This window comes from Macaca fascicularis, chromosome 3, assembly GCF_037993035.2.
Source record: "Macaca fascicularis isolate 582-1 chromosome 3, T2T-MFA8v1.1".
NCBI lineage: Eukaryota > Metazoa > Chordata > Mammalia > Primates > Cercopithecidae > Macaca > Macaca fascicularis.
In genome coordinates, this window is record NC_088377.1 from 31331368 (window position 1) to 31347954 (window position 16587).

Below are 16587 nucleotides of genomic sequence, written 5' to 3' on the forward strand. Positions count from 1 at the left end.
CTTGTCTCTTTAAAGCTCTATCTCTGAATATAGTCACATTTGTGGTTACTGTACTCGGGGTCAGGACTTCAAACAATGAAAAGTTTTTCTTTGGGGAAGGGGGAACAATTCAGTTCATAATACCGGAGGTAATGAACCTTGACTCCCAGGAAAAAGTATTGTTTTTCTCCATACATGGAAGGCCATTAGAATTTAGAATCAAATTCAGTAGCCCCCAGTGAGCTTTCAGAAAATGGTCCTTCAAACCATTGCATCCCACACTCAGTAATAAAGTGAAGAAAAACTTTCCTAAAGAATGTCAGTCTTATTGCTAGAGTCCCTGATATTGCCACATTTCCTGCCCTTTCAAAGGTCTAGGTGTTCAACATTTCCTTGAATTTAATGAGATGTCTCAGAATTCTAAAAAAACTTTTGAAAACTTATTACCTTAATTTTTTAACTTTTAGAAAATAGAAAGAAAAAAATCTTTTAAGTTCTCTACCAGACTTTAAAAAATGAGTGAAATATTTATAATTTTTTCAAAACAATTTACATCATTCCATTAAAAATCAACCCATGGAGAGGACAGATCTTCAGATTCTTGACTACTGAAGTATCACAAACACTAAATTAGCAAAATAACAGATTTCACACTGAAGTCACCTAATCTCTGGAGTACAGGGAGAGTCAAGGAGAATTATTTAAACTTACATAGCATCACATTTATTCGATATGTACTTACCAAACACTACTATATATAAGCATTTTGGTGATCACAAAATGAAACAAAAGAACCTACTAATTTGCGGGTCATACACGCAAAAGGCTTATGACCCTGCTGGGAAGACACTAAAAACGTGGAATGTTTCATGGACTGTTGAGAGTCATCCTTGCACAGAGGCCACACTACTGTCTGAGTTGTAACTCTCAGAGCACATGTTGTATTGGGAAAGTAAACACAAAGGTTACTAAAATGTAAGGTAGAAAAATTAGAACTACTTACAACTCAACTAGAAATAGCCAAAATTCCAAAAAGGTGAATTATTTATGATGTACAGTTTTTGAAAAGGGTAGCCAAAAATAGAAAATATTTTGCGTGTAAATAAAGTGACAGTAATTATAATGACAGATCCTGGTTTGACTTCTAAGACCAGTACAGTTTTTTTTTTTCATATATCTAAGATATGAGAGTAAAAAAAGATCCTGAGAAAAGATTTCTCTAAACATTTTGGCCATCTCATTGTTCTTTTGACTATGTAGTATTGTATCATTCTAGAGAATAAAAGAATAAAACTATCAGTACATATTTTCTAGTAAAAATGTGAATTGAAGAAATATACAAGGAATTAAGTTGTTTATAACAGTGTCATCTCATAATAAAACCAAAACACTTTTACAATGAAAGTACATATACTTAAGTAAACACATTTGCACTTTCTTTTTCCACTTTATTAAATAAATTTTAAAAAATTTCCCTAAATACAGTATTATGACACCACCTACTGGGAATTTAGAAGACAGCAATCAAGTTATCTAAGTATAACTATCCTTTTTTCAACTGCAAGCATTTAAAAAATATCAATAAAGTGATCAAAAGAATGGCCAATATATACACACTGGTGACAGCATAGAGAAATTTAACAAAATTATTAGTAAATTTTCATGTTATGGAAGCCTCTAGCTTAACCATTTGTTATTTTAAGTACTATTAGGTGAACTAGTTTGGATTAATGAAATTAATAGACATGTTTATTAAACAAAACACTCATTGACTAATCTATAATGAGAGACAGTTGCCTGTAAGATGAATTGAGTTCTGTTTCTGCATCGGTATTCCTAAGAAGCCGAATCACAGTAAATTACGTGGGTAAGTTTATGGAAGAGGTTGGTCCTCCAGAAGCAGAGATTAGAGCAGTCAGCATCTGTGGACAGAATTAGGAAAGTTAGGATTGGGCAGAGAGAGAAGTACAACTATGATGATCAATGGCATGGTCAACCCAGTGAAGGACTCTAGGGCATATGTGGCCCCGCACTGAGCCAAAGTGGCTTGACGACTTACTCATGCATCCACGGGCCCAAGATGTGGGTGACCACAGGAAAAGCATGCCCTCTAGTGACCCTCTGCAGCCAAGGTAGACCCTGAAGGACGTGCCAGCAGCAAACGCTCCCTTGAAAGGGGATCTGGGAGGTTCCTCTCCCAAACCACCTCAACATGAAATTAGAGAGAGGCTCTAAAGATAATGTAGGCCCCATTTTTGTGATGATTAATTTGATAAACATGATTATATTTGTCATGCTATTTCTTTCAATTCTTTCAAAATTTTCTTCCTTCCCTATGCAAAACTGCTGTCAAATTGAGACAAATATTCTTACAGCATCCACATCTGAAATAATTTTTTTATGGTAAATTTCTACAAATGTTTATATTTACCTTTTGGTCCCAGCTTATATATATCAAGTAACATACCATGTTCCTCAAAGCCAACACTTAACAATTAAACTCACAAAGGATTTAATTTTGTTACTGCCAGGTCCTGGGATCACTACAGACCTGGAGCCAGTTAAAAGTACTCATTTTGAGATGTTTCAGATTATCTATGCAATGTCAATTCTAGTCTCAAACCCACATAACCAAATACTCAGCTTGTGTGAATTGCTCCCTTCATCCAGAGTAAATTATTTAAAAGAAACAAAAACAAAAACAAAAACAAAAACCACACAAGTTGTTTTCTTGTCTTTTTTGGGGAGAAACTTTTCTCCCTTTTTCCTGTTAAGTTTGCCTTTTGCATGGGTCTTCGGCTCTACGTTTTTTCCCCTGCTTATTCAACGGAATTATGTTTCATTGCCCAAAGATCCAATTTATAGTGGGAGGGCAAGTTGTTAAATTTTAAAATGTAAAATTGTGAAGAAAGTTATTTAGGATGAAAATTAAAATTACAAAAAATGACAAATACCAAAAGATATCGTTAAATCCAGTAATCTTTATAATTTTATTCATTTTTGGCCACACCCCTTCATATGTTAACAATTTTGTAAAATTTTCTACAGGGAAATTGGAAGAGTAATTTATTCTTCCTTTTAGATCAGCTGGTCAAAATGATTTCAGGTTTCCTTGATTCTTGACCATTAAGAATATTGTTTCCTTTCTTTTTAGTCTAAGGAATGCATTAAAACTGTTTCAATATTAATATATTTTTTTCAATCCTGTGTCTTGTTAATAGGAGTGTTTTCCAGCTGTACAATGCTTGCTTCTGGGAAAATAACTCCCCACTGAACTCTTGAAGCCACTCTGACATGCCTTCGTCCCCACCATTCTGAAATAACCCTTCTCAAGATTGCCTACTCATCTATCCTCATTTTACTCTGAAGCACTTCACATAGGTGCCTACTTCTTACGTTTGGAAGAATTCTCCTAAGAGACACAGACTTTCCTACTTCATTCAATATTCGTCTCTATTTCCTTTGCAGATTTTCCCTTCAACATAGAACTTTTCAGTGCTCCTCAGAACTCAAGTCATAAGCCCTCCTCTCCTCTTTGCAAAATCATTCCATTACATGGTATCATGAATTTCCTGGGCTATAAATGCATCTCTGAACTGATAATTTATATTTGTATTTAACTTTGTGTCTCCAAGGGACAATCCCACTCTAAATCCCAAGTGTATAACTTCAATTGCAAACTTACAGATTACAAAATCGAGTATTAGAAGCAAGTCTAGCCACTCCCAAATATCCCTTTCAAACCATACATCTTCCCTCCCTCCAAGTAATGATTAATCTAACTTATATGACAATCCTTTTTTGTTTTACCATCCATGAGTGCATTCTTGTATGTTTTGGGTTTACCTAAGGTTTTTTTGAACATTAAGTAAATTATACTATACGTGTTTTTGTCTTACTTCACTCAATAGTGCATCACCCCTGTTGATATATGCACTGTGGTTTGCTATTGCAGTACAGTATTCCATTATATGAATATAGTGCAGTATGTTTACTCTTGATGGATATTTGTTTCCAGTTTTTGCTAATACAAACTATGCTTCCAAGAACATTTTGTACATGTAAAATGATACACATGTATCTAAATATCTTTAGAAAAAATATTTAGGAATTGCTGAATATACTCGTAACTTCATTTTTAAAAGTAATCCAAAGTGGCTGGACTGACTTACACATACACCAGTATAATGAGTGTTCCCACTACCACATATACTTCACCAACACTTGCTAGTGAGAATGGCTAAATGTTTTTTCAGTTTACATGTGTTTGGTAGTATCTCCTTGTGGCCTTAATTTGCATTTTCCTGGCTGCTAAGACTGAACACCACTCCATGTTGATGATGATGATGATTTTTTTGTAAAGAGTTTGTTCAAGCCTTTTTTTGTTCTAATTATCAGGCACGTTTGTATTGATTTAAATGTTATGTGTGCTAGGTGGGTTTTTTTTTTTTTTTCAAATCTACTTTGTGGCTCCTCACATTTTCGAAACCCGCCAAACTCTTTCAAAAATATTGTAGCTATCTAGCTGCATCCACTTGTATTTTATGGGTTATGAACAAGCTTTGTCATCAGTTCTTTTGAACATGATGTCTATGGGTTCTTCTTTAATTAGCCTATTTGCTTCATTTTTTATGAAACTATCTGGGGGACATTTCAGAAAGCATGTCATAATTATTTTACTCAAGCCCCAAGTCCATTCTTTATGTAATTTTGTTATTAATGCATTGTCATCTTGCCTTGCATGTTGCAAATAGCTTCTCCCTCTAAACTTCCATCTTTCCACCGTCTTTAGGGAATCTTAATGGACAGAATATTTAATGTGGTTAAATTTGTCAAAAATGTTCATCATGTTTCATTTGTGTGTGTGTGTGTGTGTGTGTATGTGTGTGTGTGAAGAGATTCACTGTTATTCCAATATTTAAAGATACTCTCCTATGGTATCTTCTATGAGAATTACAGATTTCTGAGATTTAACCATTATGGAACAGTTGGTATCTGACTAACTTTCCTGCCATTAATAATCAAAGTTGGATAAAAATATATGAAGCAATTCTTTTCAGTGTCTGGACAATGGATAGCACAAGGCTGCAATACATGAGAGCAGTAAAGCACACCAGGTAAACTTTCCTCCTGGAGACATTTTCAAACTATGCGGCAAGGGACGTACAACCCGCGCAAAAAGCAGTTGACTTACAGTGTGGTATTTCCAGACTAACAGAGACACCTAAGCACCACACTGTCACCTTTAGTTTTAATTTTCCTGAGAAATTGCCTAATTTCCAAGAAATCATACGACTACCATGAAAAATGATTTCCATCAATTTTTAAGATGGTCAATAGTTGAGTCTTTGCTAGTCCAAATTTTAAGTTAATTCTATGTGTTATTCTTGAAGTGTGAGTACAGGGACATATATAATCAGTATTTTATTTCCCTACAAGCCTCCAAAAGAAGGGCTAGGCAAAAAAATTAGCCCTTTTTCACTTAAAATATTTATGCTAACATAAATGTTACATAGACATCTCACTTTTCAATTAAGTTTTTAATTTCTGAAGTGGTAAATATTAGCAGACATACCTGCCAACATAAAAGTTCTTTGAGACCCTTACTAATTTGTGTGAAGAGGTTCTGAGATTAAAAAAATGAAAATATTCAATTAGAAACCATTTTTGTAAAGGGGGAGAAAAAAGGAGCACATTCCTAAATACTACAAGAACATTAAAACACATTAAGATATCTGACTAAAGAAAAATAAAAATTATCTAAAAACTCTACTGAGGAACATATGAACCTAATAGGACAAACAATATTCTTTATGAATAAGAATATTAATATTGAAAAGGTGCCACAATTTCTCTATGTGAACCATGCAATGTCCTATGTATCTATGTATCCTGTATTATAATCAGAATACCAATAGAATCTGTATTTGAAGGAAGATTAAATAATTCAACAGTTTATCTGTAAAAGAGTATGGAATTATGAAAGAGATACAGGTGTATGTATTGGGAAGTAATACTTGACCTATTAAGTATGAAACCTTGTATTAGTTATAAAACAAATATTTTAAATACATATTCAAACAAGAAGCAACAATAATTAAATCAGTGAAAGTAGCTGAATAGACAAAATAGAACTGAATAGTATTTGTAAGTATCAAATATAAAAATGATTATCTAGTGGAAGTTACATAATAGATCAATGAGGAAATGGTATCATGACAACCAGATAATACTGACAGAAAATGTTGACTATTTCACTACTTTAAGGTAACTCTCAACTGCATTAAAGACTGATCTAAAAATGAAATCATAAAAATATCAGGAGAAACATGAGTATTTTTATAACCCTGACCAGAGAAAATTCTAACCATTATACTTAAGGCAGAAATAGTAGAGCAACAGATTTGACTATGTAAGAATGGTCATAACGCAATAATAAAGAAATTAATTGTAAAAATATTTGCGACGTGTGTAATAATGATTCCTAATATGGGCTACTGCCAAGTTACAGACATAAACACCCAAAAGAAAAAGTGTAAAGGATGTATACAAGAAATACAAATAACCAATTAACATACTGGAATATACTCACTAAAAATTTTGAAATGCGAAGAATACACTTTTGGCTATCAATAAAAAATATTAAAGATCAGTAATATTCTGTTACCGAGTGTATGAAAGAACAGTCTCATGCACTATTGGTCGCAGTGTAAATTGTAACAGCTTTGGTGAACGGCAGTTTGAAAATGTAGCTCAAAATTTTAAATCTACATATTCAGTGACACAGACAGAAATTATACATTGAGAAATTTTAGTGGAAAGACAAAGTGTGTAAAGTATAAAGAGACATATGTAGCAGCCTACACTCTATGTCCACAGATAAATAGTAATGGAGCATTCTCCTTATAATCAAAGACTATACAACAGAAGAGAGGTAGATGAATACACACTTTCTTGGAAACATCTGCATTTTATAAACTTTTTATGACATTTTGAGTTATGTGTGTACATGCATATGCACAGAAAATGTCCACAGGCATGAACACAAAAATGTTAACAGTCCCTAACTCTGGATTTATAGATGAATTGGGGTGAATTATTACTTTTGTGTTATTATCTAAGTTTTATTTTATATACATACAAACCTGACAGATTGTGTGGCATGTGGTAGGCACTCAATAAATGGATGGACATGAACACCTGATTATAATATGCATTCATCCACTGTCAATTTTAAAAGTTAAGCACTATATAGCAGCATTAGTCTCATTGAATAGAAAAGAGTAACAAGATTTCAATTTGAACTAGTACACTTATTCTTGAGGGCCCAGAGTGTCTCTACAAATTCCTGAATATCTGGCGTTTAAGGGATTATCTTTATCTTTAGATAAAAGTGAGTTTATCTTTAGATAAAAATGAGTCCCTGAAAGAAACCAGTGTGCTGGTTCTTCATCTGTTGTTTCTCAGCGCCGGTTCCACCCTTCTGTCCTCTGCTGTGTGTGCTGGGGCCGGAACTCGGCAAACTACACTTCTCTGACCCCTCTGACTGCTGCTTATTAGGTTCTACCGGTAGGAAGTACGAGAGAGAAGTTGGAAGGAAGATGAAACAAGATCTAGTTCATCTCTCATGGCTAGTCCTATCAGCTCTGTAATAATGGTAGTAAATGCCAGCCTTCAATTGCTTCGAAACTTCTAGAACTGTCGTTACTGTACCCCTCAGAATTACCATGATCAGGTAGGTGGTGAGCCTCCTCAGGGGTCTGAGCACTAATGCCATGATGACCCTTTGTGGAGCTTTAAGGCTCTGGCAACCCAAACTTTTTCCCATTTGTTTTCTTACCCTTAGGACTAGTAGCTGCATCCTACAGTTGTGATCCCCGGGTTATTCTCTAACGCCTCTGTACTCACATCTCCTCTGTTGAAATATGTAGTGTCAGCTTTCCTGAGTGGACACATGCTGGTAGTGGTGCCTTCTGCAGAGCAGACATAGTCAAGTCATCAGTTGCAGGATCAAGATAGAGAGACATAAATGCTGAAGGCCAATCTATTAAGGTTAGCGTTTGGGAGGTGTCTGAATGTTAAAAGGATGTATTTAATACAGAAAAACATCCACATCAGCAAAGGTCTGCTGGGGCAGTTCTGTCCAATGAAACTTCCTGTGATAATCAAAATGTTCTAAAATGTTGTCCAATATAGTAGTCCATAGTCACACGAGGCTATAAGCATTTGAAATAAAGCTAGTATCACTAATTAACAGAATGTCCAATTTTATTTAAATTTAATGGCTAATGAAAACTGTATTAGTGCAGGTCTAGGGTGACTGTAGGGTCAGAGAACCTGCAAGACTGCACCTCTAAGTTTCTAGTTATTTTAACAGGTGCTAGGATTACAAAAACAAGAGATACAATCTCCTATAAGAGCTCAGTCCAGCAGTGGCAGACAGACATACAAAACAAACCACTTTAAAAGATTATTCTGTCAACAGTGTGAAGATGAATTTCAGGGGCAAGATCAAAGACAGTGCTACTCAAGGACAAATCTAACAAATTAAGAGATGGACCTCATCAGCCATAGTACTAAGGAGTATTAAAAAATCTGACATGTTGACACTTGGTAATCAATGGCAAGTAAAAGTAGAATTCAGAATAATTCATTTTGGGATTATTACATCATTTCATCAAGGGAGTATGAGACAATCAGATTTGGAAAAAAGTGATGAATTCAGATGTGCCAAGTCGAAAGTGTCTGTGAAACATCCAAGTATATGTGCTGAAAAGACAACTGCAAATATGTATTGGTTTAAAACTCACGTGGGTATGGCGAGAAAACAAAGACTTGTGGGCCGGGCACAGTGGCTCACGCCTGTAATTCCAGCACTCTGGGAGGCCGAGACGGGCGGATCATGAAGTCAGGAGATCGAGACCATCCTGGCTAACACGGTGAAACCCGGTCTCTACTAAAAAATACAAAAAACTAGCCGGGCATGGTGGCGGCGCCTGTAGTCCCAGCTACTCGGGAGGCTGAGGCAGGAGAATGGCGGGAACCAGGGAGGCGGAGCTTGCAGTGAGCTGAGATCGCGCCACTGCACTCCAGCCTGGGCGACAGAGCGAGACTCCGTCTCAAAAATACAAACACACACACACAAAACAATGACTTGTCAATCATGAAGGCAGAATAAGAAGACAAACTAATAGATACAACTAGAAAAAGTGAAAAGCGTCAGAAAGGGGCCAAGTACCAAACCTCGAGCACAACCTAAAGAAGTAGAAAGAAAAAAAAAAAAAAAAAAAAAGACTAGGAATGCAGGTAGAGGATGGAAGCCAAAGATCCTCAAAACCAGAACAGGAGTAAACAATGCTGACAAACTATAAAAAGGGCTGACAATTATTGAATACTTAATGTGGCAGACAGTTTCTAAACATTTTATATCTAGAAACCCGTTTAATCTTTTAAAAAATCTTCTAAGGTGCGTTGTCTCATAATGCCCATTTTACAGATGAAGAGTCTAAGGCACGGAAAAGTTAAATCACTCATTCAAGGTCAACACGCAGCGAATAAACAGCAGAGTCAGAATCTGAATCCAGGCAGTTTGGTTCCAGAGCCTGCACTGTTAACCATTCATAAGAGAAAAATCCAGTAGGGACTGAAAAATATTTTCATGCAGCTTTGGCTAGAGCACACGTCAAAAAGGGGCATGGTCTATGGCCGAGAGAACATCAGCAATCTGAAGACCCCTGCCCTTTCATGTGACATACGGTACTGTAAAAAGCAAATTCCTCCACCCTACTGTAGCTAGGCTCAATCGCAGTCTCACAGTAGGGCCACAGGTAAATCTTAAAACTGGAAAAGCAACTATCTAAACTCCAGTTCTCACATTAAAAGCCCTGTAATACCTGAGAGATAACATCCGGAAACTTTAAAGAAAAGAAAAAGTTCCTCATATGCTTTCGATGCACAACTAGTTAGGAATACTGGTCTAGATTAGGTGCAGTAGCTTGCACTGTAATAATCACAGCGGTATGGGAGGCGGAGGTGGAAGGATCACTTGAGTCTAGAAGTTTGAGACTAGCCTGGACAATATAGTGAGACTTCATCTCTACAAAAAATTAAAAAACACAGCCAAGCACAGTGGCTTGCACATGTAGTCCCAGCTACTTCAGAGGCTGAAGTGGGAGGATTGTTTGAGCCAGAGAGTTGGAGCTTGCAATGAGAGGAGACTGCACCACTGCACTGCAGCCTGGGCAACAGAGCGAGTCTGTCTCAAAAAATTAAAAATACATACAATAACTCCACAAAACAAATACAGCAAAAGAATACTGGTCTAGCTCCACATTACTGAAAAAATAAGAGCCGTCTGCTAGAGGGAAAACATGTTGTATGAGTTAGTCTGGGGGAAAAAGTGAGCTTTCTGGATTACTTCTGTAGAAGAGCAAACACACTCCCGAAATAACGGACATATGTTGAAATTTGTAAGCTCATTTTCTAGCACATTCTATTTCTATTTTCTACATAATATCGGGTTATCAATGTTTATCCCTTTATTACATGCTGGTTAACAACTGATTAACTGAATTTATAGATAGGAGGCACAAAGTTGAGAGGAGGATCATACCTAACATCTCCAGTTTTCTTGGTGAGGCAAAGAAAAGATCATCCAGCATCACAGAAGCTGGCATTGAGTAGGAGAGGCTGGGGATGGGAGTGAAGGTCTCAAATACCCACTGAGAACTGTACATGGAACGAATAAGGATATTTGAAATTTTGGTGTCCATGTGTGTATTCTCTCCAATCATGCCTCATTTATTTTCATTCTAGTATTATCAGAGATATGTTATTTCATTTTATTTTAAGTCACTCCTACAAAGCTAATTAGAAAAAGAAGAAACTGGAGGTTGGAAAGTACAAGGGGAGGACAGGGGGAAAGGATGTCTAAAATAGATGAAATTTAATTTTTGTAAAAACAATGACCCTCTCCCCTCTTCTACCCCCCCCCCCAAAAACCCACCACCATTTAGGTGTATATGCTGGATAAGGTTATCCAAACATGGGACAGTATGTGGCCACAGTGGTTGGTGCTCATTAACTCTAGGCTGGGAGCGGTATGGGAGACGAAGAAGGGACATATGATCAGTGAGAATAAAAACACTAGCAAAACAGAAACATATTCATGGTATAATGGCAGGTGAAACTGATGAAATAACCTTATCAAGAAAGAACAAGAGTAAACATGGAAATAAAAGTTTGTTTAACAAGAACACTGAGCTGATTAGATGAATGCATTATAAGCAATTTCTAACTGGGATTGCTGTACTTTTAATCCAGTTTTTAGAAAAAGTAAAATAAAGCATACGTAAGAACAGACCACAGATATTTGCACTGTATCTTCAGGCTGAAGAGAAGACGTTAACAACCATACTCTTGTTTCTGGAGAGGAGGTACATAAACGGGGCGGTCACATGCCATTTTAGACTAAATTGTCCCCCAGATTCATACATTGAAGCCCTAACCTCCTAACATGACTGTGTTTGGAGACAGGGCCCTTAAAGAGGTAATTAAGGTTAAGTGAGTTCATAAGGATGGGGCTCAAATTCAGTGTGACTGGGGTCCTTATAAGAACTGGAAGAGAGGCCAGGGATGCAGCACACCGAGAAAAGGCTAGGTGAGGACACAGAGAGAAGGTGGTGGTCTGCAGGCCAAGGAGAGAGGCCTTAGGGGAAATCAAATCCACCAACAGCTTGATCTTAGACTTCCAGCTTCCAGAATTAGAAGAAAAATTTCTGTTGTTTAAGCCACCAAGTCTGTGTTATTTTGTTATGGCATATCTTAGCAGACTAGTATATATATTTTGGATGAAGTTATCATGGGCACGACAAATGGTATTTAATGTTATTTACAATGTAAATGTTAAAAAAATCAAACAAGAGTATTCCCATTCACCGTCCACCTCCACTTCCCCAAGCATCCACATTTTTATTCGCTGGGAGAATGACAGGACCCAGAGGCAAAACTCAACAAGTTTAAATCATAAAATAAAGATACTGAACTTTTGGAGAATCAGATACCTACCTTATTCTCAATTAAATGTAAAACTAAGCAAAGTAAATGAATAAATAAAAATAATTAGATACTTCCTTGAAATTCCAAGTGAGGGAAACACAAAAAAGCTTCCAACAAACAACAGATCATAAGTGAATAAAAATTAAACAGCATCAATTTACGGTCCACAAATGCTACCAATAGTTTCATTTAGTGCAGTGGCTCCGAAACTTTAGTAAACATCAAAATCATCTGAAGGACTTTTTATAACACAGGGTACATGAAGAGTTTCTGAACTGGCAGCTCTGAGGCGGGACTCAAAAATTTTCAATTCTAACATGTTCCCAAGCTGCTGAAGCTGCCCACTGATCTGAAGAACAGACATTGAGTACTACTACTTTAGTGTATGGTCGCTGTTGTATCGTAATGGATGTGAAACGTATTAGAGGGGTCCCCTACAAGTTCATTCATTCATACTGGTCTCCTGAGATATCTGAAGTTCTATCTACATGAATTCTACCCTGAATTATTGCAAAATGTAACTTTTTTGGGATAGGAAGGAGTACCACAGTAACCAAAATGAGAGTCATTTAAATCAAAATGAGATCTGCTATGGACAACAGTTCTATGAAGTTCCAATTCTGAAGTTATTAGCTATAAGTTATATTTAACATGGTAAATTATATAAAGAAATTTCATATACAACTTACCAGCATCTCTGGGACACAGCTAAAGCAGTGTTAACAGGGAAATTTATAGCACTAAATGACCATATCAAAAAGCTGTAAAGATCTCAACAACCTAACATCCCAACTAAAATAACTAAAAAACCAAGGGCAAACAAACCCCAAAGCTAGCAGAAGACAAGAAATAACCAATATCAGAGCTGAACTGAAGATAGAGACACACACACACAAAAACCCTTCAAAAAAATCAAACAATCCAGGAGCTTTTTTTTTTTTTTTTTTTGAGATGGAGTCTCGCTCTATTACCCACTAGACTGCAGTGGTGTGATCTCGGCTAACTGCAAGCTCCACCTCCCAGGTTCACGCCATTCTCCTGCCTCAGCTTCCCGAGTAGCTGAGACTACAGGCGCCCGCCACTATGCCCGGCTTTTTTTTCCTTTTTGTATTTTAAGTAGAGACAGGGTTTCACCATGTTAGCCAGGATGGTCTCAATCTCCTGACCTCGTGATCTACCCGCCTCGGCCTCCCAAAGTGCTGGGATTACAGGCATGAGCCACTGTGCCTGGCCAGAAGCTAATTTTTTGAAAAAATTAGTAAAACATGAGACCACTAGACTAATGAAGAAAACAGATTCAAATAAACACAATCAGAAATAAGTGGGATGTTACCACTGACCCAACAGAAAAACAAACTACCATCAGATAATATTATGAACACCTCTATTCACATAAACTAGAAAATCTAAAGAAACGCATACATTCCTGGACACATACACCCTTCCCAAGGCTGAACCAGGAAGAAATTGAATCCCTGAACAGACCAATAATGGGCTCTGAAACTGAGGCAGTAATAATAGCCTACCAACCAAGGAAAGTTCAAGACCAGGTGGATTCACAGATAATTCCACCAGAGGTACAAAGAAGAGTTTGTTGCTATCATTGCTCCTGAAACGATTTCAAAAAATTGAAAAGGAGGGACTCCTCCCTAACTCATTCTATGAGGGCAGCATCGGCCTGATACCAAATCCTAGCAGACATACAACAACAAAAAAACCTTCAGGCCAATATCCCTGATGAACATCGATGCAAAAATCCTAAACAAAATACTGGCAAACTGAATACAGCAGCACATCAAAAAGCTTATCCACCATGATCAAGTAGGCTTCATTCCTGGGATGCAAAGTTGGTTCAACATACAAAAAGCAAAATAAATGAGATTCATCACATAAACAGAACTACAGACAAAAACCACATGATTACCTCAACAGATGTGGTAACCACATGATTACCTCAATAGAATAGCCTTCGATAAAATTCAACATCACTTCATGTTAAAAATTCTCAATAAAGTAGGTATTAAATGAACATATTACAAAATAATAAGAGCCACCTATGACAAGCCCTCAGCCAACATCACATTGAATGGGCAAAAGCTGAAAGCATTCCCCTTGAAAACCTGTGAAAGACAAGGTTGCCCTCTCTCATCACTCCTACTCATCATAGTATTGGAAGTTCTGGCGAGAGCAATCAGGTGAGAGAAAGAAATAAAGGTATTCAAATAGGAAGAGAGAAATCAAACTATCTTTGTTTGCCGATGACATGATCCTATATCTAGAAAATCCCATCATCTCAGCCCAAAAGCTCAGGCTGATAAGCAACTTCAGCGAAGTCTCAGGACACAAAATCAATGTGCAAAAAGTGCTAGCATTCCTATACACCAAAAACAGGCAAGCCAAGAGCCAAATCACAAATGAACTCCCATTCGCAACTGCTACAAAAAGAATAAAGTACCTAGGAATACGGCTAATAAGGGACGAGAGGAGCTCCTCAAGAACTACAAACCACTGCTCAAGGAAATCAGAGAGGACACAAACAAATGGAAAAAATTTTCATGCTCATGGATAGGAAGAATCAATATCGTAGAAATGTCCATACTGCCCAAAGCAATTTATAGATTCAGGGCTATTCCCATTAAACTACCATTAACATTATTCACAGAATTAGAAAAAAAACTGTTTTAAAATTCATATGGAACAAAACGAAACAAAAAAGCCAAACCTGAATAGCCAAGGCAATCCTAAGCAAAATGAACAAAGCTGGAGGCATCACACTATCCAATTTCAACTATAGTACAAGGCAACAGTAACCAAAACAGCACAGTGCTGTTACAAGAACAGACACACAGAGACCAATGGAACAGAATAGAGAACTCAGGAATAAGACCACGCACCTACCTATAGCCATCTGATCTTCTACAAACCTGACCAAAAAAAAAAAAAAAAAAAAGAGAAAAATATTTCCCATTTAATAAAAGGTGCTAGGAGAACTGACTAGCCATGTGCAGAAAATTGAAACTGGACATCTTCCTTACACCATATACAAAAATCAACTCAAGATGGATTAAAGACCTAAATGTAAAACTCAAAACTATAAAAACTCTAGAAGAAAACCTAGGCAATACCATTCAGGACATAGGAATGGACAAAGATTGCATGACGAAGATGTCAAAAGCAATTGCAACAAAAGCAAAAACTGACACATGGGATCTGATTAAACTAAAGAACTTCTGCATAGCAAAACAAAATATCAACAGAGTAAAAAGACAACCTACAGAATGGGAGAAAACTTTTACAATCTGTGCATATGACAAAGGTCTCATATCCAGCATCTATAAGGAACTTACCATACTGACAAGAAAAAAAAAACCATTAAAAAGTGGGTAAAGGACATGAACAGACACTTCTCAAAAGAAGACATCCATGAGGCCTACACATGAAAAAAGCTCAGTATCACTGATCATTAGAGAAATGCAAATAAAAACCACAATGAGACACCACCTCACACCAGTCAGAAAGGCTATTATTAAAAAGTCATAAAAACAACAGATGGTAGCGAGGTTGCGGAGAAAAAGGAACACTTTTACACTGTTGGTGGAAGTGTAAATCAGTTCAGCCATTGTGAAAGACCCAAAGACAGAAATACCATTTGAGCCAGCAAACCCGTAACTGGATATTACATAAAAGGAATGTAAACTGTTTTCTTATAAAAATGCGCACATGGATGTTCACCGCAGCACTATTCACAATCGCAAAGGCATGGAATCTAACTTAAATGCCCGTCAGTGATGGACTGGATAAAGAAAACGTACACCATGGAGTACTATGCAGTCACAAAAAGGAATGAGATCATGTCCTTTGCAGGGACACAGATGAAGCTGGAGGCGATTATCCTGAGCAAACTAACATAGGAACAGAAAACCAAATACTGCATGTTCTAAGTGGGAGCTAAGTGATAAGAACATATTGGACTCAATGGTGGAAGGAACACCACACACTGGTGTCTGGCAGAGGGTGGGGGCTGGGAGGAGAAAGAGGATCAGTTAGAATAGCTAGTGGATGCTGGGGTTAATACCTGGGTGATGGGATGATCTGTGCAGCAAACCACCATGACACATTTACCTATGCAAGAAACCTGCATATCCTGCACATGTAACCCTGAACTTAAAAGCTGGATATTAAAAAAAAAAAAAAAAAGAAAGAAAGAAATTTCAGTGATCTAAATCTTACAATTAGATTAAAAACCAATATTAAAATACGTTGTTTCTGTAGGTCTTGAAAAAGGTCACTGCTTTAAATAAGTTATTTCAAATTCACTACTAGGAATAAATAATCTGGGTTTTAAGTATATAGTAAATACAATTATAATACTTACCTTCAGCACAAGAGTGACATGATTCTCTGAATGTGCCTTTGAAGGAATAATTTCCATGTAGTGTTTGAGCACTTTGTGTCTCAGCAGTCAATTATACACACAAACACAAACAACTTTACCACCGTGGTAGAATGTCATAAAATATTAAGGATACTTTACAAAAGCTGTGATGACAC

At 36.8% G+C, this 16587-nt stretch overlaps 1 long non-coding RNA gene across 2 annotated transcripts; it reads right to left on the reverse strand.

Moving 5' to 3' along the window:
• Positions 1 to 1668: 1668 nt before the first annotated feature.
• LOC141409813 (uncharacterized) lies at positions 1669 to 16548 on the reverse strand. 2 transcript variants are annotated; one of them, XR_012432087.1, is made up of 2 exons: positions 16412 to 16548; positions 1669 to 1901 (listed from the first exon to the last, which is right to left on the reverse strand). It is a non-coding gene; the product is annotated as an uncharacterized lncRNA (long non-coding RNA). The 2 variants fall into 2 exon arrangements; XR_012432088.1 differs by lacking the exon at positions 16412 to 16548 and adding an exon at positions 7820 to 7949.
• Positions 16549 to 16587: the final 39 nt, after the last annotated feature.